The sequence below is a fragment of the Macrobrachium nipponense genome, chromosome 29 (genome assembly GCF_015104395.2).
Source record: "Macrobrachium nipponense isolate FS-2020 chromosome 29, ASM1510439v2, whole genome shotgun sequence".
In the NCBI taxonomy this organism is placed as follows: Eukaryota; Metazoa; Arthropoda; class Malacostraca; order Decapoda; family Palaemonidae; genus Macrobrachium; species Macrobrachium nipponense.
In genome coordinates this window covers 24,960,712-24,987,621 of record NC_061092.1, presented here as the reverse complement: position 1 = coordinate 24,987,621, position 26,910 = coordinate 24,960,712, and the positions used below count along the sequence as shown (strand labels likewise).

The following is a 26,910-nucleotide window of genomic DNA, read 5'->3' as shown; positions in this document are numbered from 1 at the left end:
ATGGATGAGATGATGTACAACGATCTAAAGGTGAAACTTGGAGAAAACTCTCAGCTGCACTACAACAGAAAGGCTGGACTGCAACATGGATGAAAGTGGCTGAGGGAGAAAAAAAAAACTTCAGTAATGCCGTAATGCCAAAAGGTGAAAGAGAGAAAGTGAGAGAAAGAGAATGAAAGATAGTGAGAGGGAGAGGAGGGAGAGGAGAAAGGAATAAGAAAAGTGCCAACGCCGTCCAAAAGAAACCATAAACTAAGTATAACAAGTATGCACTCCGTTCCACGACTCAATGGATGAGAGAGAGAGAGAGAGAGAGAGAGAGAGAGAGAGAGAGAGAGAGACGGCGTACCTGGAATTGAGGATAAATCAGGCACCGAGTTTTTGCTCTTTTTTTTCTTGGTAAACTGTCATAACCTCAGGCACATTTTCCTTTGCTCTTTTTATTCTTCACTTCTGCTTCTTCATTAGATCCAAATAAGTTTCATTACTTAGAGGGATCTCTTCTTTTTACACGTGGTTCTTGTTTTTTATATGTAAAATCTGTGGTTTTCTCGAATTGTCCACTTCATGACTTTCACCTTACACAAATGATAGTGATATAAGTGACAACGTTAGCTACAGCAAATGAAATAGATTCTAGAGATGAATAGAAATAAGTGATCTTAATTTCATATACTATATATAATAGATATATTATATAATATTACAATATATATATATATATTATATATTATATATATAATATGATCTATATATATATTATATTATCTTATTATTATATATATTACAGTCTTCATTTGGGATTTCATGATGAACTATAACATTGATAAGATATCCACATGGAAAACTACGGCACTGAACAAACATCAATGAGTTCCGTGTTTCTTATGTTCAAATGGTTAATTAGTAGTGAATATTAGGAAATTACTTCAGTATCAGTCACATAAAAAGGCTCTCTCTCTCTCTCTCTCTTCTTTTTCTTAACCCCTCTCTCTCTCTCTCTTCTTTTTCTTAAGCCCCTAATCACCCAGTGATACAACGATCCTTATGATGTATCCTTATGCATAGAATGGAATGGAATACAGAATTTAGACGAAAGGCCAAGCAATGGGACCTATCAGGTCATTCAACCTCTGAAAGGGAAACAGAGTTGAAAGGTGTTGAAATGTGTAACAGGAGGAAAACCTCGCAGTTGCACTATGAACCACCTGTTATGAGAGGGCTGGAAAGTCAGATGGAAGAAAGAGAATGTGAACGGAGGAACAGTAAAAGGAATGAAAGAGGTTGCAGCTAGGGGCCGAAGAGACGCTGCAAAGTTCCTTAAGTAATGCCCACAGTGCACACCGTGAGGTGCACTGACTGCACTATACCCCCCCGCGGGGACGATCCTTATGTAAAAGGAACGATTATCCGAGGAATAAAAAGAAAAACAGAGCTCCTTGAAATAACAAGCAGCCAGCCTTGGATATAAAAAAAACTTTAGCCTCTTTGGCATACGTCCAAATGACACCAAAGATCCTAAATATCGGATATAAAGATTTCGAGATGATTATGGGCATGATAAAATCTGCTGACTGCTCTGGCAGACGGCCTAGCCTACTAACAGATACAGAGTTATATTCTTAAATATATACGACCCATATATAATATAGTATATATATATATATATATATATATATATATATATATATATATAGAGGGGAAACCGATTTATCGAGCATTGTGAGACAGAATAATTACGCTGAGTTGATACATTATTCTTATATATATATACTATATATATATATATATATATATACATATATATATATATACATATATATATATACATATATATATATAACATATATATATATATATACATAATATATATATATATATATATATATATATATATATATAGATGCATAAAAGACTAGAAACAATATCAAACAGTTCAAGAGTATTAACATAAGTCTATTTTTTATCACCACACATTCAGCTTTTGTAGATTATTTTCACATGACAAAATTCCCCTGTAAGGATTTCTTCTTATAATTGTATTCTTATTTAAATGTGTCATTTACCGGGAATTTCTGGTGAATATAAACTGAGAAGAAAACACACAACATTAATATTCTACTCCTACTCGATGGAAAACTCATTAAAAATTTCATTCATCGCGAGTCGTAAAAGGACTATATTCCTCTCCTCTCCCGACTTGAAACAGCAAAACATGTTGAAGGAGATGGCTGAAGCACCCTCTGAAATTTCATTTCCTTTTCTGTCAGATGATGGGAAGGATGAGAGGACTTCGCCTGAGACGCAGCAATTTCACAGCTTCCGAGAGATATCACGTCTGGGTTGCTCTAGTGCAAAGATCATCATTACAAGTCGTACGAACGGCTTACTAAACTTATATAATAAATTAAATTTCAACTGCGACGCACGGATACTACCATTCGAAACGTCTATTAAATAAGACGCAAACATAATTGTAATCACTACAAATACTGATAAAGGTTGATGGATTTGAACGTAAGATTAATAGGGCTTTGGAGAAGTTAGCGTGTACTTTTCGAAACAAGATTTATTGGATGACATTAGTAGTGACATCGCCTTACAAAAACTTCCGTAGCTCCCTCAAAACTTAATTACTATACGTGGTAAAGTTTCTGGAACCGGAAATCTCTACCACAGTTTCTGTGATCTTTTTGATTTAGTTAACCAGAGTGAATGATTCAAATGTAAGCCAAGGATTATTTTCTTTTGACCCGTTCATTAGGTTCCAAAAGGAAGTGAAAGATAGAATAAAGAGGATTACCAATAAGTAGATTTCTATTTTAACCTGATGACCTTTCTGTGACCTCCTGACCTTTTTGCATTCCCACCATGTATATAGGCCCTTGCCTCTGTGTATCTTTAGTTGCTGTGACCATTTCTTGGTAATAGGACGGAAGTACTTAGCATTTCCAGTGTTTTAATAAACTTTGTTCATATATAAATAATATAGATATATATATATATATATATTATCTATATACATTTACTATATATTATATATATATATATATATATATATATGTGTGTTGTGTGTGTGTGTGTATAAGAGGAAGAACACTCGGAGAGAATCAAAAGAGTTGTAATAACTTAGAGAGAGAGAGAGAGAGAGAGAGAGAGAGAGAGAGAGAGAGAGAGAGAGAGAGAGAGAGCATGTGACTTTCGAGGCTGTAAACTCCTTGTAGTGGCCCCAGTTGTTTCAATGCTGAATAAAGTTCGGCAATCGCTAGCAACTTTATGGGGAACTGACATCAACTATTTTAATTTCTTGCCGATCTAAAGAAAATAAAAATCTGAAGGCAGATTTTTCAATTACCATTTAGAACACTACTCTTAACCATTTGCTTTTTACAGAATCACAACGTCTGTAAAGCATAAATGGCGAAAACAAGAACGAATGAGAAGCCCAACCTCCGTTAGCAAATACATTCTGGTACAAACATGCCCCTAATCCCTAGAATGAGACGAGAGAGAGAGGAGAGAGAGGAGACCACCTGGAGAGAGAGGAGAGGAGAGTCGAGAGAGAGAGAGAATCCCATCGACAGCTTCCTTTATCAACACCTCGCTTCGTTAGCAGGAAGACAATAGAGAAGGGAAGATGGCCATCAACAACAGCACCAACAACATCCACCATTTCTCCTATCCGCTGGATCTGATTTTACTGGCCACAAAACGGAGGAATTGCCGATGCAAAGTTGGGATTATGGCTTCGGAAGGCCCTCCTATTGTAGTGGACACCCGATGGGTCTTGTTGAGCCAAGAGCAGATGGTTCGAGACTACAAAAGTTTATTGCCTAACGATGGGAGGTAGTGCTGGCTGGTTTAGATTAAGCCGGCCTTATGCCGGCACAGTAAAGCGTTAATTCAAGGGAATAAGAGGCCTTACGTCGACCTGAAGGACTCAAGCCACCACCAGGGGATAGTGACGTCGATTTATCATTTAAAGAGAAAGCATAAATTTCTATCGAAGGAAATGTGCCCAATTCTGGTATGTGAGCGAGTCAATGTAATACTGTGAATAAACAGAAATGCAGAAAGAAGATATCACTTATTAAAAAAAATAAAGCAACAACTCAATAAAACAGGCAGTAATATAGACAGTATGTTGATCATGTAATCATATATTTTATTGAAAAAAAAAAATGTAGGAAATAATTCAGCTGCTGATGAAACCAATATTGTGATAGTACCACCTCAAAAATATCCCTGCCTATCATTTTCTACTAGCTAGCTGCACGAAAGTGAAAAAAAAAATGTACTGTTTAGTAGGTAACTTGCACGTCAGCCAAGTAGCGACGTAATATTTCAAGGGACAACTAAGTATCTTCCCAAAATAATCTGCAAAACCTATAAGCGTTTCTTAGCCATAATGATTGGGATGAAACGTTTATCCACACATTGAATTGTATTTTCTTAGGACTTATGCCTCCAGTGGAGTGAAACTCCGGCACCCTATTCAAAAGATATCCCTTGACCAGTTTACCTAAGCACTACATTGTGGATGGCGGAGTGGCATTACTGATTCGTATACAAAAGAAACAGACCTCTCCTGAGCACACTTTCCAGTTGATACATTATTTTCATTGTTTATTAAGGCCTATCAACCGGCTCTATTACTTATCACACTTCCTAGGACACAAGCCGGATTCATCTAAACCAACCAACTATCAAAAACACAGATTGGTACAATCCTTGATTGGTTGATTACTTATGGAATTTAGGATGTCAAACCAAGCACTGGGGTACCTGAAGCCTTTCAGCGCTTGAGACAGTGCAAAGAGGGCGTCGGATTGGTTAGGTAGCAAGATGAAGAGACCCACAAGACAAAGATCATTGGAATGGAATGGAATATGGAGTTTAGGCTAAAGGCCAAGAACTGGAACCTATGGAGTCATTCAGCGCTGGAAAGGAAACTGAGAGTAGGTAGGTTTGAAAGGTGCAACAGGAGGAAAACCTGGAAGTTGCACTATGAATCAACTTGTTAGGAGAGGGCGGAAAGTAAGTTGGGAGAAGGAGAATATGAGAAGAGGTACAAAAATGAACAAAATGGGTTACAGCTAGGGACCGAAGACACGCTGCAAAGAACTTTACATAATGCATACAGTGCACCGCATGACGTACACTGTGTGCACTACCCCACTACGGAGTATGAAACTGTAAGCAGATACTTTGGTGTTTGGTAATTAGCTTTCTATAATAACATCATGATATGGTTTTAAGACTTATGCTTCTGTGACAGTCTTGAAACTGAACAAAATGTAACCTTGAAGGCTGGTAACGTTCTCCATGTACCCGCTCCCCAACAGCATTAGTTTTCTGAGGACACTGCAATTTAACTTCTCCACTTCTATTACCTTTGATTATTACTGACAATTATTACATCTGAAAGCAATTTCATTCTGTCATGTGGGTGTCGATTGGCAATACCGGATCATTACATCTGGAATCAAGTTTAATTGCAATAATGGATTAGTAAAACGTTTACAGCTACACTGAACAGTAATATATATATATATATATATATATATATATATATATATATAGGATATAATATATATATATATAGATATATAGATATATATATATATAGATATATATAGATATATATATAGATATATATATAGATATATATATATATAGTATATATAGATATATATATATATATATATATATCTATATATCTATATAATATATCTATATAATATATCTATATATATATGTTATTGTTATAATACAATTAAGTTTTGTTCATACTTACCTGGCAGATATATATATAGCTGTATTTTCTGAAGTCCGACAGAATTTAAAATTCGCGGCACGCAGTGGGCGGCCAGGTGGTAGTACCCATTCCCGCCGCTGGGAGGCGGATATCAGAACTATTCCCATTTTCTATTCATATTTTATCAGTGCCACGGTCTCCTGAGGGGAGGTGGGTGGGCACTTTAATTATAGATATCTGCCAGTAAGTATGAACAAACTTAATTGTATTATAACAATAACATTTTGTTCATGAAACTTATCTGACAATAGATATATAGCTGAATCCACTTCGGATGTGGGAAGAGACAGAATAGGATTTTAGGGAAACTAAATTAAGTAGATGATATACATCTTGGTTCCTGACCTGTTAGCATAGCCGACTTCGTGATTACTGTCACCAAAAGTCTGCTTCTGCGTTACTAGAGTTGCCAGCGAGGTAGAGACCTGTAATGCTGGTGCGCTCTTAGATGATCTGTCAACGGGGGCGTGACCACAATGTGACTAGACCATATGACCATACTTCTGAGGGCACCGAAGCTAAAACCACCACCTGACCTAACCTATCAAAGTTAGTTCCATAACTTCTAGGCTAAAGAAAAGGAACGCGCCTCAAGCGACCAACCCTTCAAAGTTAAAAGCACACCTATCCCATTTTCTTTTTATAGGATAGGATTCGTGTTGCTTCCCCAGCACCCAATAATATATCTACGGATATGTATGGTCCTAGCGACTTACGGATCTGAAATGTCGTCTTCACATCCCGTCGGGAGTGTGAAGCGAACACAGAGTTGCTTCGCTAAAGCGTGGCACTCAGGATGTTACTGAGTGTCATGCTCTGTTGAAATGCTTCCGAGGCCGCGCCCTCACCTCTTGAGCATTCATATTAAGAAAAAAAATCTCAAATCTTTATGCAAACATAATGAATGAGACCTCTTAAAAGAACTCCTTGGCTATAATGCCAGGGTGTTCTTGGACATGAACCAGTCTGGTCTTTTTACGGAACACCGCAGATTGTCGGGAGTGTGAAGCGAACCAGAGTTGCTTCGCTAAAGCGTGACACTCAGGATGTTACTGAGTTGTCATGCTCTGTTGAAATGCTTCCGAGGCCGCGCCCATCACCTCTTGAGCATTGATATTAAGAAAAAAATCTCAAATCTTTTATGCAAACATATGAATGAGACCTCTTAAAAGAACTCCTTGGCTATAATGCCAGGGTGTTCTTGGACATGAACCAGTTTGGTCTTTTTACGGAACACCGCAGATTGTCCGTTGACCTTGACTTTGCTATAGTTTTATCAAGATAAAACTTGAGAGACCCTACAGGGCACAGGACTCTCTAATGCCCTTGCCCAATAATTTGTGCCATACCCTTGGTCTCCAAGCCTTCCGGGTCAAGGGTTAGACAGGTTGGTTTCGTTCTTATCAAGAACGGAAGGCTTAGAGGACAGACCGCATTATGTCCTTTAAAGCCAAAACCTCTGATGATGGCTAAAACCTCACTAACCCTCCTTGCCGTGGCTAGAGCGGTTAGAATAGTTAGCCTTTCTGGTCACGTGTATTAAGTTCGCAGAAAGGATAGGTTCGAAATGCTTTTGGCATCAGAAACTCAGACTACGTCTAAGTTCCATGCCGGAACCTTTGATCCAGAGAATTTCAAGATCTCCACAGACCTCAAGATCGTGAAGCTTTGTTGTTTGACAGAACCGGATCTCTGAGCCTAGAGGCCGTCAACAACATATTTGCATATTCTACAATAGTTAGGACTTCTATATTATTCATACTTCATACGGAAAGATAGAACCATAACGAAATTCACGAGAGGTCGAGGTGGAGGAAACAGTCATTCCCTTCACTATCTCCAGAAACGGCCCCCTCCGATTGAAAACTGAAAAATAGGCAGCACTGCTTTGTCTTGGCCAAGAGACTGCTAATAATCTTGAAGATCTTATCGCTTCTCGATAGTCTGAACGCCTTCAGACTCAGAGGAGAGATATTAGATACTTCACTAAGTGACGATGTTAGATTACACCGATTCTCTCGGGAAGGGTCTTTGGACAATTCTCTGAATTACCTGACCTCTGTGAATCCAACCTCTTAGAGGCCAACATGTGGCGACTAAAGCTAATCCTCTAGGATCATGAATAAGGGAACAACTTAAGAGGAAGCTCCTTCGTCTTCAATATTACGAAAAACTTAACGAAAGGACGCCCTCAGTCTCTCCTCACTTTCGACATACTTCTAAGTGAGGATTACTCAGACGTCAGTAGTTGTTGCCTTCGCTCGAGAAGACCCCCACGGACGTGCACTAGTTTAACGAACCTCTTGAGGATCGTTACGTTCCGTGCCCAAGCCCATAACCAATTCTCTCTTCTCGAGCTATGAGAGAGCTTGAAAAGGGAAAATCCGAGATTGATTTGGGCCACTCGATCCAACCTCACCCTTCGAGGAACTGGAGAGCCGACCAATTTGGCTTCCAATTCTTTCAGACAATGTGCCAGAACATCTGTTCTCTGTTCGGATGTCTGGCACCCTCTCGCTATCACCTGAGGTGATCCTCAAGCCGTTGAGCAGAGAAAATTAGAATTACAAGATCTTTGATGTTATTCCAATTTCTTCGTGAGGAAAATTTGTAGAGGTCTGAATTGCTGTTTCATTCAGGGAAAACAAGCTTCTCCAGCGAGGAAATGGTCCCCAGCAAACTCATCCATTCCCTCAGTCAGCCTGCTTCCTTCCCCTAAAATAAGGCTGCGCTTTGCAATAAGCAGGAGAGCATTATGATAGTGCTATGCCGCGGCAGATTCGTACAGATGTTACCGTGGCGGTAAACCCGCACCTAACAAGTATAAGAGATATCTTGTTGAAATTTTCTAAAGTAAACGGCAGGTATGATCATTCAAGATTACTAGAAATTTCCTCAACCGAGGCTAAAATCCATGATTGTAGGGCAGAGAGACGGTTTATTAAGCCATTCCCGCAAGGGAGAGAGACGTAACCAACCGCGCATGACACCGAGCTAGCCGGTACTGCGTAGATCACACACAGTGTTGCCGTTCATTCGCGTGAGGCATTCTGCACGTTTTCTTAAATAGTGAAAGGGCACACTTAAGCAGTTGTGTTTTCTAAACAAGAGGGATAACCGAAATATTTCTTTGTTATTTTTAACACCACTCCATTTCAAATATCTATGAGTAGTACCAAAGAATCCCACCAACAAAAGTTTGTCATGTATTTTCCATTGTAACCTTTCTGGTGTGTTTCTTGGTTGTTATTCATGATGCCTGCACACCGGATTATTTTTATTAGTATGTGACATTTATTAACTTCGTCATACAAATTTTTAGGAGTACAAATATACATATTTTAATTCGTTTATATGTAAATTACAAAAGTAATTAAGAATATATATATATATATCTACTATATATATATATATATATATATATATAAACAAACCTAAGAACTAAAGCAAAACAATTACAGGATTCCTAATTTATTTATAGCATATATATAAATACTATTTACAAAGTAACAATGCAGTATGCTATTGCGCTGCACAGTCATTAAACATTCTACATTACTTAGTGATATATTGCATTGTCGAAGAAATATAGAAGACATACACAGTGAATACATTATTGGTTATCCTCATCTGGTTAAATTTGAGATCTTTGAATTGCCTTAATCATAACATGATTAGGATCAAAATTCAAGTATCTCCACAGCTTTTGACCTGTTCGGATACGAGCACCAACGCTGCCCGAGTGGAAGTCAGCAGCTTATTTCTGGTTCACTTTAGAGAAAATCCTCTCTGCATCAGCGTTGGAAGTCGGTAGTGCCAAGATGTTGAAAACAAAATCTGGAAAAACTTTAAAAAATCATCTCATCATCAGCATCTCTTAGATGAGACAAGTAACGGAAAAAATCTTGTAGATTATTTGTTTGTCTTATATAAGTGGGAAAGAGATGTTTATGAATGTTGCGCCATTCATCATCTAACTTCTGCAGATCCCCTGAGTATATCCGAGGTACTTCTGAAGCTAATGTTGATAACGATGGAGTCTCCATCAAAACATCCTTACTAGTGCAGTTGGATACTGAAAATGCACTTCAAATTCTAAGTAAGTGCGAGTCAAAGGGTAACCTCATTCTTATCTGGACGGCTGCTGTTATCATGAATTGTCTGCAGCGTATACGGACATCATCTATTAATTTTCTGTTGTTCCTGATGTGAGGTTTTTGTAATTTACGCGTTATACTTGCACCAAGGTAACTTCATTTAATGAGACGAAATGCTCCTCATTTGATGGGTCTATTTGAATCTGTCATGGTTGTAATAGTATCTCAAGATATCAAGTTAGAGGACTTTACATCTGTCATAGAGTAAGTGAATGGTAGGGTCCTTTTTTTTGGAATGCTAGATTAAAAGTGGTTACTTTAGCAAGAAATTATTGATAAATAAATAATGCAAATGGACAGCAGGATCTTGAAGGCTGTCGGAGATCAGCGTCGATGTTGATAGCCTAAAGTAAAGAGAGAGGGCATTCCTCTGCTCTAACACTCGAGTAACAGCTTCATGCAGCGAAAGCCACCTTGAAGCGAAACATGAAGTAATTTGTATGGTTTCAAATTACAAAATGTTTGAAATTCTTGAAACTCGTAAATCCTTTATACACTGTGAGAGAAATAGGTATAGATCTTTCTAATCAAGTTTTCACTAACACGAGGAAGAGTTTTTGCAGCTTGTGATGGACATAAATGAGCTGAATGACAAATACATCTTACTACAGTGATACAAGGTGCAGCATTTGTAAGTTTACTTGCGACTGAATTATTTTTTTGTTTTGTTTTTTGTTTTTTGATTATCAACCCCCATTATATGCTCCGCACCATCTGCTGCAAATCTACTAAATTTTCAAGGGGGATTTGGTGTTCATTAAAATAGGTAACTAAAAGATTATACATATGTTGCCCCGTTGATCCCTCATCTTCACTGTTGCCTGTGTTATAATAGCAGCTCAAGTAATCGTGTCTCTATGGATCCTTTGGTCTTGTCGAAATATTGAACTATTACTGCACAAGTCTTTTCTGTGCTAATATCTGTTTTCTCATCTATCATAATAGAAAATTTATTGGACTTTAAAGCTACAATCACTTCCTGTGATATCTTTCCAATTTCCTTAATTACGCGTGTGGCCTTCGATGTTTTTAAGACATTTTCTGGGCTATTAAAGAGTCTGGGAATATATCTTTAATTACCCCAATCAAATGATCGAAGCATTGAAAGTAATATTGTCCTCAGCTAAAAACGTTGCCAGTTTGACTTATATTTTCAACAGGCAAGCTTACAATAATTTTGTAATTTAATAATGTACGAAATTTGTAAGTAACTTTAAGAAAATGTAAGTAACTTGAAAGTGGCGAATTTTTTCTGCATAGACGAAGACGACGAATCTTCGTCTGCACTGAAATGCGAGATCAACCTCCGTAGAGTTTTTTCTTCTGCATAAACCCAGAAAATTCTGCATTTCGGCAACCCTGGATCACACTCACAGTAACAGCAGCCTTGATCATCGTCTCGCACTATGTGCCCTGAGTTGCCAGCTACTCCTTTTACGAAGGATAGGTATGAAATTATCGAGCAAAAGGGAACTCTCAAGCAGGCATATTTAAACGAAACAAAATTCGCTAAATACAGAAGCTGAGTTGGTGTTGCAGTTCAATTAGAATACTTCTCGTCTAAGTCGCAATCCGTAGAATAACTAGGATATGCGCCTACCCCTGGGGGGGGCGGACAATTCAACTGTTTAGTAGAATCAATGTCGCGAGGTTAATATACGTAGTATATTTTATAGTATTCTGAACAACGATCTCCATCCTAAATTCTTTCCTTCAAGAAAACAAAAAAAAACGGATTGGAGATCGACACTTCGATCTCTATCAAAAAGAGTGGGAAGAGAAGTCTTCCTCGAAGAAAGAAACTTCAATGGTGAAAACAGAATACTATCTGCCTGAGTTGCCAGCTACTCCCTTTACGAAGGAATAGGTATGATATTATCGAGCAAAAGGAAAACTCTCAAGCAGGCCTATTTAAACGAAACAGAATTCGCTAAATACAGAAGCTGAGTTTGGTGTTGTCATAACAACTAACCTGAAGAGTTGTCTTACTCCGAAAATTCTCTTGGAAGGTTGAAGGGAGTGTCATAAATACATTAGAACAACAGTTCTTTCGGCTTCTATCCGCAGAGGTAAATACGATATTGCGTATATGACTTGACCCATGCGTTAGCAAAATGACGCAAAGTTTGAACATCGAATTCTCTACTACATCTTTCCTCGACGAGGAAGAGAGAAAGAAAGGAAAACGACTGTCCACGTTCTAATGAACGAGACTTTTAAAAGAACTCCTTGACTCTTTGCCAAGACTCTTTTCCAAGAAAAGGGAGTAATATTCGAATAGAGATCATCAAGAGAGAACCGAGGATCGAAAAAGACCGTTCAATGTTCTTATGATATTGGACAAAGACTTCCTGGATAGTCTACAAGTCTTTCTCTTAACCCCGGATGAGCCTCTGAAAATGAATGAGAGCTCTTCCGAAATTTGTTAATGAGTTTATCCGCTTAAACGATAAAAACGTTAAAAACTATGTCAATGAGAACTACCCCATTTATGAGGGGTCCCCCACTTAAATGACAATGGGGAAAACGTCCTGACTTGACAAAACTATTAGCACTTTGCTAATAGGGGAAAACCCTTTAACATGACCGAAAGTCACCCAGGAATCCAAGTATATAATCTTCCCGATTCTCAAAGAAATCGATGAAGAGGAAAGAGGGATCGAAGAAAAAATTTCTGTAAAGAAATGTCCTCAACAGCAAATAAGACGCCTTCAACAAGTCTTTTCTCTCGCAAAGCGTCCTGCCGAGCTTCCACCGAAGCGTCCTGGCGAATGTCCACAAAAGCGTCCTGCTGAGCGTCCTCAAAAGCGTGCTGGAAAGCGTCCTGCCGAGCGTCCTCAAAAGCGTCCTGGAAAGCGTCCTCAAAAAACGTCCTGCTTAGCTACGAGCGTGTCTGAGCAGAGAACACCAAGTCTTCTTGAACGACGTTTCAGAGAGGAACTCGTTGAGCGCCTTGATGCATGCAAGGCCCGCCAAGAGGCGTCCTGGCGAGCGACCTTGCCAACATCTCAATGTTATGACGAACCGCGTTTTGCGTATGACATTGAATTTTTAAGGGACGTCCTCATGCGAGTCTATATGGAGAGCCGCACGATGTCCTGAAGAGTGTGAACATAAAGGAAGACGTATGGCTTTCGTCTTCCGCAAGGTGCTTGCGAGCGTCCTGGAGAATGTCTCTACTTATAGGACGTCGAGCACTCCAAACGCTCCTCACGTCTAAATTGCCCTTCTTATGCCGACCAGAGACATAAGTTGTTTGACTGTGCAAAGCAGCTTGCCGGCCGTCAAACTTATTCAGCTTTTTGCTTTTTCGAAGTAAAAGCGAACGTTACATAACGTATACGGAGCGCCATGAGGAGAGGAGACGAAAATGTCCTTGATTACCAAATTCTTTTGGAATGCTAGCGAGGTTGAAACAGCTCTAACTTCATGAGCGTTCACTCGCAGGAGGCTCAAATCACTCTTCTGGCAAGATGAATGAACCTCCTTAATAATGTATAAATGATGTATACATGAGCGGTCACTCGCAGGAGGCTCAAATCACTCTTCTGGCAAGATGAATGAGCCTCCTTAATAATGATAAATGAGATATACATGAGCGTCACCCGCAGGAGGCTCAAATCACTCTTCTGGCAAGATGAATGAGCCTCCTTAAATGTCCCTAGAGAAAAAGAGCCAGTGCATTCTTCTAAAAGGGAAAATGTGGTCTCTTTACTTTTTCATCCTCTCGTGACGAGAGAGAGGACGTGAAGCGTCCTCTTCTCTCAAGCTTCTTTAGGGGGCGCGAGTCCTTCCGAGAACTCCAACCCCTGTGTGGGGAGGACGCCTCGGAGGACGAGAAGCAATCCTTCAAGATTCGTGCACGTGCACGATCTTTAGCAGCCTGGGAGAAGCGTCAACAGGTTCTGCCGAAGGGACGCCAGATCGGTGGGGAGCCCCCCGTAACCCTCTTGCGGCTTTCGACATGCCCTCTCCCTGAGTCCTGGGAGTCCGACAGAGGTCCAGGCCTAGAGGCATTATGGGGCCGATCTGACGCCCCCTCCACAACACAAGGGGCACTACACTTCACAACACTGATTGGAGAGCGAGCACTTTAGTCTAAGATTACTTGATGTAATCCTCTAGCAGACACTTCTTCTAGGCCCGTAAGCCATACCACAGGGTTAGGCAAAATAAAATCTACAGGAGGTTAGAAGGTTCATTATTTCTAACTTCTGTTTACTATGGAGGAAAACTCCTGATTCTAACACGCTCTAAAAAGCGTAAATGAATCCTCCTTCTCCGTAATCAGTCACACATTACACTAATTACCTTATGCAAAGAAAACATGTAAACGTCATATATACTAAGCGAGTGTGTCTACCGAAAGTTCCGGTAGCCTCACCTTACCGTGCAGACAAACAAAGTCTGAAACTAGGCTAACTAGCTTCAGACATCAAATGCAATGAAAAATTTACGATAGCGTATGCCTAGCCACAAATCCAAGTTAATAATCGAAAGAATAATTAGATACTTAAGTGGCTAATGAAGTTTTTTTCAAATCCTAAGCGGAAGGTCTGTAAACAGTTGTTTACCGACGGCGACAGAAAAAAATATGAATAGAAAATGGGAATAGTTCCTGATATCCGGCCTCCCAGCGGCGGGAATGGGTACTACCACCTGGCCGCCCACTGCGTGTGCCGCGAATTTTTAAATTCTGTCGGACTTCAGAAAATACAGCTATATATATATCTGTCAGGTAAGTTTTCATGAACAAAATATATATATATTCTATATATATATATATATATATATATATATATATATATATCTATAATCTATATATATATATATATATATATGATATATATATATATATATATTATACATATATAAAATTCTAAACTTGAACATAAACGAATACCAGACGTGACGTCTTTCGGAAGCAGAGGAAATTTCTGCATCTCAGAGGGATTCTTTTCAGCCCCATCGTTATCTGACAGAAAAGGAAATGAATTTCAGAGGTGTTTTGACAATCTCCTTTAGCGCATTTTAATGTTCCAAGTCAGGAAAATGGAGTTTAAACGAACAATTCGTGATTAGTCCATTTCTAATCTTAACTTTTTTTTTATTTATCTAATGGAATATATTAGGGAAACTCTAAAAGGGATACCCACTCATATTAATGCCGAGTGTTTGATTGCCAATTAACATTAATTTCGCCAGACTTTCCCCCGTATGTGATATATGTAAACAAGGGTAAAGACTTAAAAAAAAAATAGTCCCATGCAGAGGCATGTTGCATTAATTAATGAAAGTGGACAGGTCCATAGCAACTTAAATGAGACATTGTATTATATACGGCTTTAGCATTCGCACCATTGCAATAGATACAGAGAAACGTATTTTTACAATACTTGATAAAATCTCAATTATTTACTTGTGATTGACGGTTTAGAGGCATCCCCCCCACCACCACTCTCTCTCTCTCTCTCTCTCTCTCTCTCTCTCTCTCTCTCTCTCTCTCTCTCTCTCTCTCTCTCTGAGGGAAAGAGGAAACGAGAGAAAAATACGTACATTGTTGGAAATGGTAATGTAGTCAATAAGTGTAAACAAATGAGGTAAAATTAATTAAGAGTCACTGCAACTTTTAAGCCATTAAAAAATTGGCAAAACTTCGGTGAACATCTATCATCCCCATAAGTCGAATGCTTTTTAAAAATGTAAATTAAATTTTTTTAATTAATGGTCAACTATACAATACAGTATATCCAATATTTTAAAAGGGGCTATTTTTAATTCCTAAAGGAAAAATCCAATGAAAGCCTAACCCCGTCGTAAGCGAAAGGGAAATAACACTGACATATATACAACAGCTTTGCAAACATGTACACTGAGCAGCTTTGGCAAACTGAGGAAACAAAGCTCTTGCAGAATGACAGAATGTCGGAACTCTACATATCTGATTCATTTATTCAGACAGGCAAAAATTCACAAATTGAAACTGTTCTAAACACTGCAGCTTAAATTTAGACAAGAGGAAAATAGTTAAAATTCATGCTCTCACCTTTGATGTTAATTTGCATGTTGCTGGGGCTTTGCCTGTGAATTCCGCTGGGGACTTCCTTTTCATAGAGGCAGGACACACTTTTATATTTTCGACGGTGCGAGATTAATGCTTGGAGAGAAATTCCTGTTTCCACCACATTGTACAGCCAGATTACTGTAATGAAGTGTGAAAGCTTCAATTATAAACAGCTGCTGCAGGCTTGTTATTCATGTTAATATTTTTAATTCTTTCAAAAATCTATCAAGAAATCTCTTTACAGTTTCTGCTCATATTTCAAATGAAATACGCATGAATAATTCTTAGATTACTTTCTTTACAATATCCCCTTTCTCAACACACACACCTTTTATATATATATATATATATATATATATATATATATATATATATACTATATATATATATATATATATATATATATATACACACACACACACACACATATATATATATATATAGATATATATATATATATATATATATATATATATAGATATAAATAATATAATAACATATAAATTAAATTTCTAAATCACATCAGGATCGTACCCAGGTCTTTCAATTGAAAGGCAAGGCAGCTGCCAACAGAGCCACACAAGTCATAAAAGAAGTTGGAACCTAAGCACAACTTCACCTAAGGCTTTACCTGGGTAGGCTAACTGCCTCGCATACCTCTGCGTATTCCCAACTCACACTATTTGAAAGGTAACATATTACATTTTGTTAGATTTAACTTATTCAAAACCTCTTCTACTCTAAATGAAAGGGGTCTTGGCATTTGGGGATGGTTTCTGTAATAAGCAAAATATGTTTCCATCCTTATTTTCATACCTGTTACAGATGTAAAAAAACCTCTGGAACCTCATCTAGCTATGAACTAACACAATCTGGAAGTGAAGGTCCAGAAGTAGTTTGCTAGCATCCACCAATATGCTTTCAAAAATAGCTCAGATGACTCCCATGGCTATCTGAATTCCTGTATATGAAAACTGTTCAGTTTATATTGTATGAGGAGAAACAGACTGAATATTCACATCCATAGCACCAAACTGCCAAAAGCTGTAGGTTGTTTACCTTCCACCTCCCTGACATCAAATGTTTCTCAGAATGGCCCCCAACCTGTCTCAGACACATCTGAGAAAAATACAAATTCTCTCACACGTCTTTCATACGGATATCTCCATTATTATTATTGCTATGATCCATGTATTATTACCACTGTATGCAGTGTTATGCCAGCACTCTGATCATGTACTTATAATCTTCAATTGAATATTCTGTATCCCACTGTATGTATGTGCCTGTCTTGTGAACAAATTTCAATTGTAGTTTACATTAAAGAATGTATAATGATTAACCTCACGGTACTTCTGCCCATTTTGATTGCGATTAAGGTAATGTTTAAGTTTTTAAATTAAAAACATGCACCAGGTGAGCGAGGACCTAGTGACCTATGTTATGATGGTGAAGGGGATAACCCTAGGATGTAAGATCAAGTTAGGTCATAACCCTAATATTTAAGTTACAGTGCCATAGGCTAAGTTAGGTGGGAGGGCCCAGGGGGTAAAGGCCCCCACTCAAGCAGTGAGTACTGTAATCATGCACCCTATGTTAGGTTATGTTGCAACCCAATTCATTTTATTCTAGTTTCCTATGCTAGGTTTGGTGGGGGTCGGTACACAGCCAAGATAAGGATCCAATGCCCCTTAAATACATCCTTATTATCTTTATTCTTCACTTGTTTTGTGCATTCCCCCACTCAAAAATCCTGATACCCAATTACAGTCCTCCATGACTGTCGAATGTGTGTGTGTGTGTATAATATATTATATATATATATATAGATATATTATATATATATATATATATATATATATATATATATTCCTGGGGGTATCAATATCTCTTAAACTACTCATTAAAGTAAAAATTGACCAGACCTACCTCTCTACAATTAGGTACACCTATCCTTAGCCTACATTAGACATTCAGATCAAATGTCCACAGTAGTAGGATAATTCTTTCCTAATGTAAGCACAGGTTCTTCCTTAATTAACTAGTGCTTGCTAAATTGATAAAACAATATTGGCTGTACTGTTTCAAATCATAAACAACAATCCAATAATCAGTGGGATAGCATCTGACTAACGAAATTGAGGTGTCACATTTGCTAAATATACACTGTAGTCTATTTCATAACATCTATCCAATCACCGATGCAGGTCTAGGAGATATGGCGTTCGCATTGATAAATCGTGATTGGCTTCAATCAATGTTTCGGCTATCATATGTTTACTGTGAGAAACAAGCAAACTTTCTTCTGCAATACATCTGAAGGCGCATATATATAAATAATCCTCATACCTTCTGAAATTGATCATAAACATGCCGATTTGTATCGGTAATTTAACAATGCAAGCAAACGAAAGACGAACTTGAACCATATAGCCTATGCAGACCAAACCCAAACGAACAATAGGCTTTCAGTATCTATGATTTGTCTCATTATAGGTATATATAAAGACATCTTGCTATGCGAACGAGAATCAATTATATTTTAGCAATTTCCTAGCATGTGAATTACATGAGCAGGGTAACACTCGAAATGGCTTGAATTATTGTCGCCGATGAGGCTGTCTGGAGTAAATAAAAAGAGCAGCTAGCTACTGCACATCATTTGAAATTTAAATTTTCATGTAATTTATGGCAATGGTATTTCAGTTTTCTTTTCAAAATACTTTGCATATTTATATAATTATAACCCGTACATACAAAGCATTATAATACCTCAGTAACTGGGAAATATCAGGAGTATTTTGCCAAATAACTTAGAGAAAAAGTTTGAAATCTCATCGAGTTCCCGTCATCCTTTGTGTTGATGATATATTGGCATAAAAGGCTAGCAGAGACATATCTTTCTAATAAGAATGAATAAATAACGGTCACAATAAATAATTAAGTAACTCTGATAAGAAATGAAAGTGTGCTTAAAAGAATGCCGTTAAAATCAAACATTTGCCGAATCAACAGCAGAAGCCGATCTTTCGGAGTCAATGTTTTGTCTTATAGCGGTCAACATCATTAAATGTTATTTGCTCAGTTTACGAACGCGGATACAACTCTGGTAACATAATATAGCTCTTTTTGTAGCGATACAATTAAATTACACACTGAATAAAGTTTGTGTGATAAGGAAATCTTGCGATCTTGAACAGTTTGTGGGCATACGTCTACGGGTAGCCTAGGTGCCAAGTACACTGGTTAAATACAACTCGACCTCTTGTGGTTGTACTATAGGAATATTAACGATAGTAATCGGCTTGTTTATAATTTAGTAAGGTGTAAGGGTTCTTATACACACACACATAATATATATAAACATTCAAATAAATTACTGAAAATGTTTTTCATGATACGATCAACCAACGCTATTGGAAACGTTAGACCTAGTGTACGTCATACACCACCAAATTACCACCAGAGCTAACTCGAAGAGTTAATTACATATACACGTAACCTGGGTAGCTTTGAAAAAAAAATTACATATTAGTAAACATAATTTCCTTACTAAGGGTAAAATAAAAAAAATCACACAAGAAAAACTAACAAATCTCGCTATACCTACAATGCTGTCATCGTCCGCCACCCTGTAGTGGCCTAGGTTAGGCTACGTAGGCCAAGGCAATACCTTGCCAACATGGCCAAAATATATCACGAGTGGCAATTCCACGCATTACTGCACCAGTTATTAAAGTTCAGAGCACTGAACACTTGCCTGGAAGGCTATTACCATGTTACATGTGAAAAGGCTAACGATAGATCGGTTACAATTCTGAACACTCATTCAAACACTTGCACTGTTATCTTAACACTAACCGGCGAGGCTCGACTCGAGCACCGATTCACGAATCACGATCACGAGCATTCCGGGATTTACCATTGTAACGGCTCTTCGCCAATCTAAAATTGACAACTCGGCTGCGACTGATTACGAAGGTGTGTAAGACACTAAAAATAAATTAATCGTCAGCGAGATCAAATAATGAATTATTACTGACTTTGTTATAAAATTATATAAAAAAAAGGTTTAAAGGAATCAGGGATATACCTCTGGAACGGTTCTTCTCCAACCTTAAATTGATAACTCTGCTGATTGCGCATGCGATGACATTAAAAATAAATTAACTGTTTTCGCGAGATCAGCCCACGAGTTATTACTGACTCAGTTACAAAATTCCATAAAAAAAGGGTTTCAGTGTAATGTTTATATAGGAACTTCAGCCAACAAACAATTCAAAGGAAATAGCAATAGATCCTATTGGGTGGAATGCATGAAGTTACTTGATGTGAGGATTCAAGACTTGTCGGTAGGTAGCGTTCTCCGTCTGTGAACTTTTGTTCATTTAACAGTTAAGTTTGATTATTGTAGGTTTCTTAATAACGATCCAATACTGCTAGTTATATACCACTGCTTATAAAGTGACATCTGGCGCTATTTGGCAACTCTATCCCCAGCGCATGAAACAACCATAGACAACTACTGGTACATCAAAGAAATTACCAGCAGTCTCCCTTGAATTGTTTTTTCTTTTTTTCTCTGATCTTGTTGTAATAGTTTGCTTGATTAAATGATGTTCTTATAATCCTCTAAAGCTTATCACCGTTCTTATGTTTTATGATATATTAAGATACATGCATACTATACATATACTACATATCTGTGTGTATGCATATGCTTTTATATACATATATATATATATATATATATATATATATATATAATATTATATATATATATATATATATATATATATATATATATATATATATATATATATATGAATATATATATATATATATATATATAATATATATATATATATAATATATATATATATATATATATATCCCTGTCACATATTCTGATTTCCTTTCATGATAATTAAGCCTATTTGTCTTTTATTTATTTCACTACTTATTTACTCATACTATTCATTTTTTTTATTACGATAACGATCATGTCTTTCATCCTTCGAATACTGTTCTCAGTAATTTGATGCATAATTATTATCTCCCTTATTTCATTAATTTTGCTTTCCGCTCATTCCTTTTATTCTGTTCTATAATTCTTCTACTTCGCCTTCCAGTGTGCATCGTTTATCAACCTATTAGTCTGTTATGCTTTAATTCTTATCGTTTTGTTTGAACTAATTCTCTTCTCTTTCATCTTCTTCTTCGTCTTCCTTCCACTGATTCCTTCAAAACGAATTTTATATTTCAGTTTTCTCGACACGCTCCTAAAAGTTTCCTATAATCTCCAACATTATTTTTCCCCTCATTCCGACATGTTCCCTTTTCTCCGGCCCCCACTCCCCCTTTTTTTCCATTTCCCCTTTCATTCGGCTTCTCGTTTGTAATTTTCTTTTGGAAAATCAATTAGGAAACAAATTGAAAAAATGCATGGTACAATGCATTATATTCTATTTTCTCAAATCTTTGCAGTAGATAATTTCATTTTTTCTCACCTTACTATTACAGGTATTGGTTATTAATCCCCCCCTACTTTTTCGTTGTGAAATTAGATGAGCACAGGAAAGCAACTAAAAAGTTAATACTCACAAATCAAATAATGCATGAATGAAAAGGAAAAATTCATAATGTACGGTAAAAGTGTTGCGAGTTCTGGATATTAAAGGGCGAAATAATAAGTAATATCTACAGTTATATTCATATTCCTACTGGAAAAATAAGATTGTAATCACCAATAAGATCACACACACACACACACATATATTTATATATATATATATATATATATATATATATATATATATATATATATATATACATATATATATAAATATATAAAGATACATATTTATATATTATATATATATATATATATAATATGTATATATATATATATATAGTATATATATATATATATATATATATATATATATGTGTGTGTGGTGTGTGTGTGTGTGTGTGTGTGTGTGTGTGTGTGTGTCTGTATGGAACGGTATGGGTGATTTCTTGCACCAGTTCATAAATATCCAAAGATTTAACACCGGAAATGCATATGAGCAAATCATTTTTACTATTCATACGAGTAGAATTATTATCAAAGTAGAGAGGGAGAGAGAGAGAGAGTTTTGATGGTCGAATTTATTATTTATTTCTAAGACAGGCTGTGGAATTTGGACAAAAGAGCAGAGTGTTTTTAGTTTTATCACATATGAAACAGAATAATGCAAGGACCAGAATACTATATGCGTCAAAAAAACGTTGTCCTTTAATCTTGCAGCTGTCCAAATTGGTGAGATGGGATTCAACAGAGCGAATATTACGCAATTTGGAACTATACTGAAAGAGAAGGGCTCCACAAAACAGTTGCCACTGAAATGCTGATCCTGGCTTCAAAAAGTAACTTCATAAACCTTCGGGAAGGATTCTGTTACCCGTGAGGATACATAGCAACGCCCTCGGACCTTCTCAGGATTTTAACAAACAAGATGTGAGAGAAATGAACATCGTTACATCTCGGAGGCATTTAAGATAGCAAAGGCATAAAAACCAAATGTAACATAACACAGACAAATAGATATACATAAACCGTACACACACATATATATATGCATGCATCTATATACATACATACGTGCATATATATATATATAATATATATATATATATATATATATATATATATATATTATATATAATATTTGTTACAAATATTGATCACCTCATCTACCCAGCGTTTAGTTAAATATTTTGATTGCTAGAAAAACCAGCCATTTTCCCCGAATCAGCTGATTTCAAAGGGGAAAACGCCAGCCACAGATAGGAATTTCCTGTTAGAGAGGGGGAATAAAGACTCTTGTCAGCCTTAGGGACGTATCCCAAAGGGAGGTGTGTAGCTAGCTGGGTACTTATTAGGTGTACGTCTAAGCTCCTTTTTCCTGTGAACCCTTTGCTGGCCGTATGTTCTGTTTCCAGGATGCCCTGCTCTTGGGGGGATAAGCTGAACCAATCCCCCATGAATCACGCCTGCATTCGATCTCACTCCACTCCAGTTCGTGACCTCTGACGGATGTCCCAGCCAGCCTTCCATTAGGCCTCCCACGGCAATACTGGCGCGCCCAGACCTGAGACAAAGCCAACACCGCATTCTACAAAGGTCCACATACTATGGCATCCAGATACATCCTGTGAATCAGTCATATTGCCAGTTCTTTCCCTCCTAGTCACGTAACTACTCCCCATTTTCAAAATTCAAACTCCTAATTCTCAAATGAACATTCCTTTGTTCCTTTCACTGCCTCGTGGCCGCATGTCTCCCTTTTGTGATCGTCCCAGACAAATGAAGTCATTGAATATTTCATTTAACACTAAGAGTTCCTCCCCAGTGTGGTAGAGAAAACTGAATAACCGTAACATGTGCAAGAAGTCTTCCTTTTTATTTTATGTCTAATCTGGGATTTTTTCCAGATTTGCTGAGGTACGTGTCCAAGTCTTCGCACCCGCAAGTGCTGCAGTACAGCAAGATAATAAGAATAATTTTGAAAGCCAGCATTTACGTGAATCTCATTTTAGCCAGCCATCCCCTTGTGAGAGATAATATTGGTCCCCGTGCGGACAAGCTGCTTTTACTCTTTCTCCAGGCCATTTCAACGGCCTCTTGTAAATAAATGTATGTAAAGTAATTAAGGTAAGTTAAAATCCAGTGACCTTGCATTTCCATATAATATTTTCCGTTTACGTATTCGGTATATACGAGGCCTCGATACGTAAATATATATATATATATATATATATATATATATATATATATATCTAAATAATACATATCTATATACATATCTATATACATATATAAGTATGCATATACATATATATAGTTAGATATAATCAGATCAGCCAATCAATCATTCGACGCTCTAAAACCACATTTATGAGTTATCTGTTCGCCACTTAATAATCACACATAATAAAATGTCGACAATAAACACAAAATCTATCTTTAGGATTATTTTACAATTAAAGGCGGAATTATGTCTTCTTTATTGTCCCTGTGTTTCCATTTTTTCTGTTATTAACCGAGCGAGCTTATCTTTCATCTTTCACAAATCTCCACTCATCTGCAAATTCCCTTCTCAAAGCTCTCCACTATTCAATTGTAGGTCCTCCAGGTCTTCCAAATCTCCTTACGTTCACTGGAATCACTGGAAGCCAGCTGACAGTATTAGTACTACCCTTCTTTAGTAGCTTTGTGGCCGGTTGTGTTTTACATCCTAGTTTCTATTTAATCCTACAATTCAAAATCCGTTCCCCACAAATAATGCAATATTCGTTTTCTTTCAAAATTATTGAATTATAATCATCTATCAAGTGTTTGCTGCTGTTCCTCAATGATCGAGAGCTGCTTGGTGTTTAAACGTTTAATTCAGGGGTTCTCAAAGTTTCAATTTCTATCGACCACTAGACTAGCATTTAATATTAAAAAAAAAAAAAAATCAGAATCAATTAGAGTAGTATTAGTTTAGTACTTGACATTCAGCATGATAAAAAAAAAGTAACACCTAGTAAGAAAATATGTTTGGAATTTTAGATGTACGAGTATATGTATCTTAATTCTCCGACGCGTTAGTTATTCATCGACCCCCTTTTGACACCCTGAATCAGTTATTCATCGACCCCCTTTTGACCCCCTGACTCAGTTATTCATCGACCCCTTTTTGACCCCTTGACTCAGTTATTCATAAACCCCCTTTTGACCCCCTGACTCAGTTATTCATCGACCCCTTTTTGACCCCTTGACTCAGTTATTCATCGACCCCCTTTTGACACCCTGACTCAGTTATTCATCGGATTCATCGAACCCCTTTTGACCCCCTGACTATTCATAGACCCCTGGGGGTCGATATCGACCACTTTGAAAACCCCTGGTTTAATTGAAGGACTAATCGATTGGGTAGGTTTTAATATTCTGCAATATCTGATTAAAACCACAGATATTTAGAAACTTTACACGGCGAAGATTACATGAAATATGTCTAAGGGGACGAAGTTACTTACTTCATTAAAGAAAACTTCCTGCTGCCGCCCAAAAGGGTTTATGCCAAAGGAAAACACAAACAACATGGCGTTCCTAGATTTGGAATGCAACGCTGTATAAATGTAATTAACTCTCCTAAAGCGCCGTGAATACAACAAGGAAATGTTGATTTACTGCGTTCTAGCGAGATGTTCCAGAATTATACATGATCCTTTCCAAAAACCCTTCCGAGTGTCAACAGGAAAAATTAGACGAGGTTTTCCTTTCCTTGACAAAAGAAAAAAAATAAAAAATAAAAAAAATATTCTTGCTTGTTCTCCAACTACATGTTTTCAATTCATGTGTCTCGTTACTGAGAACGTTATAAATGATGTACCGCCTTTTCATTATTTATTTCAAACTTACATAATCTAAAAGGCAAGTCAACTTCAACGTCTTCATTTTAGATCCTACTTTTAATTCAGGAAAGAAAAGGCTACGGAATGATCATCTTTGTTTAAATTCCAGCATTAATTTCCTTGGCATTTTGACCAGATCAATTGAAATGATGCTTTGATTAGTTTACTTTTGCGAGGTCCTTCTTCCAGCCTTAATATGCTTCAGTTTAAAGTACTTTAAACCGTCAAGAGAATTAATGAAAGATATCGTCGGAGTTAAGAAAGCGAAAGAGCATTGTTATTTTACGAGGCAATCAAGTAAAAATGCAGTTGTAACCTTATTTTAAAAAAATGTTAAGACATTGATGTCTTATTTTCTACGTAAGCTGTTGTCTAAAAAGAACCAGGAGACATTTTAGGGATAAATAATATATAAAAAACACACACACAGAAAAAAGTCTTATATAGCCTGTGGAAAAAACACCTTTAATAATTTGTTTGATCTTCAGCACTGATCAAATGAACACTATTCAAGACACCTACAGCTATCGTCAGGGAGAGAAAACCACTTGGAAATTTGCGCGCTGCCTTATCTGTTGGCCTCTGGAGAGCAGTGTAAGTTTTCCATGCTTGTTAGTAAGTTCGTGCATTACAACAGCTCAATACTCTTACTGGAAAATGTTTTCAAGGTTTTCGATAAAGCTGCAAAAGGCATGTTACTGAACACACAACTCAGCAAGTATGGTACACTGGAAACTAAGAAGGCAAGAGGTCGTGCACGGAAAATATCCACTAGGAAAATTGTCACTTAAGTGATTGCCACACAGATCATTGCCCATGTAGGAGAATTGCCACTGAGAACACTGCCACTAGGAACATCGCCCATGTGTGAACATTGCCACTGGGAACACTCCCCAGGATGCTCCTACCACAAGAATTTACAGTATCGACATGGGAGAAAAGTTTCTTCAATATGATTCTACAGTCGAGCTGGACTAGCTTTCCCCAGTACCAATAACACCTGAAAACACCTGGGCAGTATTCCCAGTGGCACTGATCACACATGGGCAGTTTTCTCAGTGGCAGTTCTCCTAGAGCCCAAGAGGCACTGGGAGAATCATAAATTAAAATATCGAATTCTACACCACCATCGAAAGGTAGCATGTGATAATCAGTGGACTGATCATGCAGCAAACATGCAAGAAAAGTACAACACGCAGGGTAGATACTATAAGAAATCCTTCAGAACCCATCTCGAGAACAGCAAACATGGTCACGAGGCTTTTGGAGGTAAATGATATGACAACTGCATGAAGATGACATCACCTCTCATTCCTTATGAAGCCTGAGAGACAAAAAAATGAGCAACAATCACTGGAGGAGGAGTCCACTGACAAAGGGCTAACTGGGTTTCCTAGGATCGCAGTGGCAGGATTTCCAAATAGTAA

The 26,910-nt window shown here is 37.3% G+C and overlaps 1 long non-coding RNA gene across 1 annotated transcript in view; it reads right to left on the bottom strand.

Moving 5' to 3' along the window:
* Positions 1-19,892, bottom strand: part of LOC135205946 (uncharacterized) — a 128,538-nt gene extending 108,646 nt beyond the window's left edge. Inside the window, exons 1-2 of the long non-coding RNA XR_010312639.1 lie at positions 19,646-19,892; positions 16,022-16,177 (exon numbers count right to left, since the gene is read on the bottom strand). This is a non-coding gene — a long non-coding RNA (uncharacterized LOC135205946). The remainder of the gene's footprint in view (positions 1-16,021; positions 16,178-19,645) is intronic.
* Between the last annotated feature and the right edge of the window lie 7,018 nt (positions 19,893-26,910).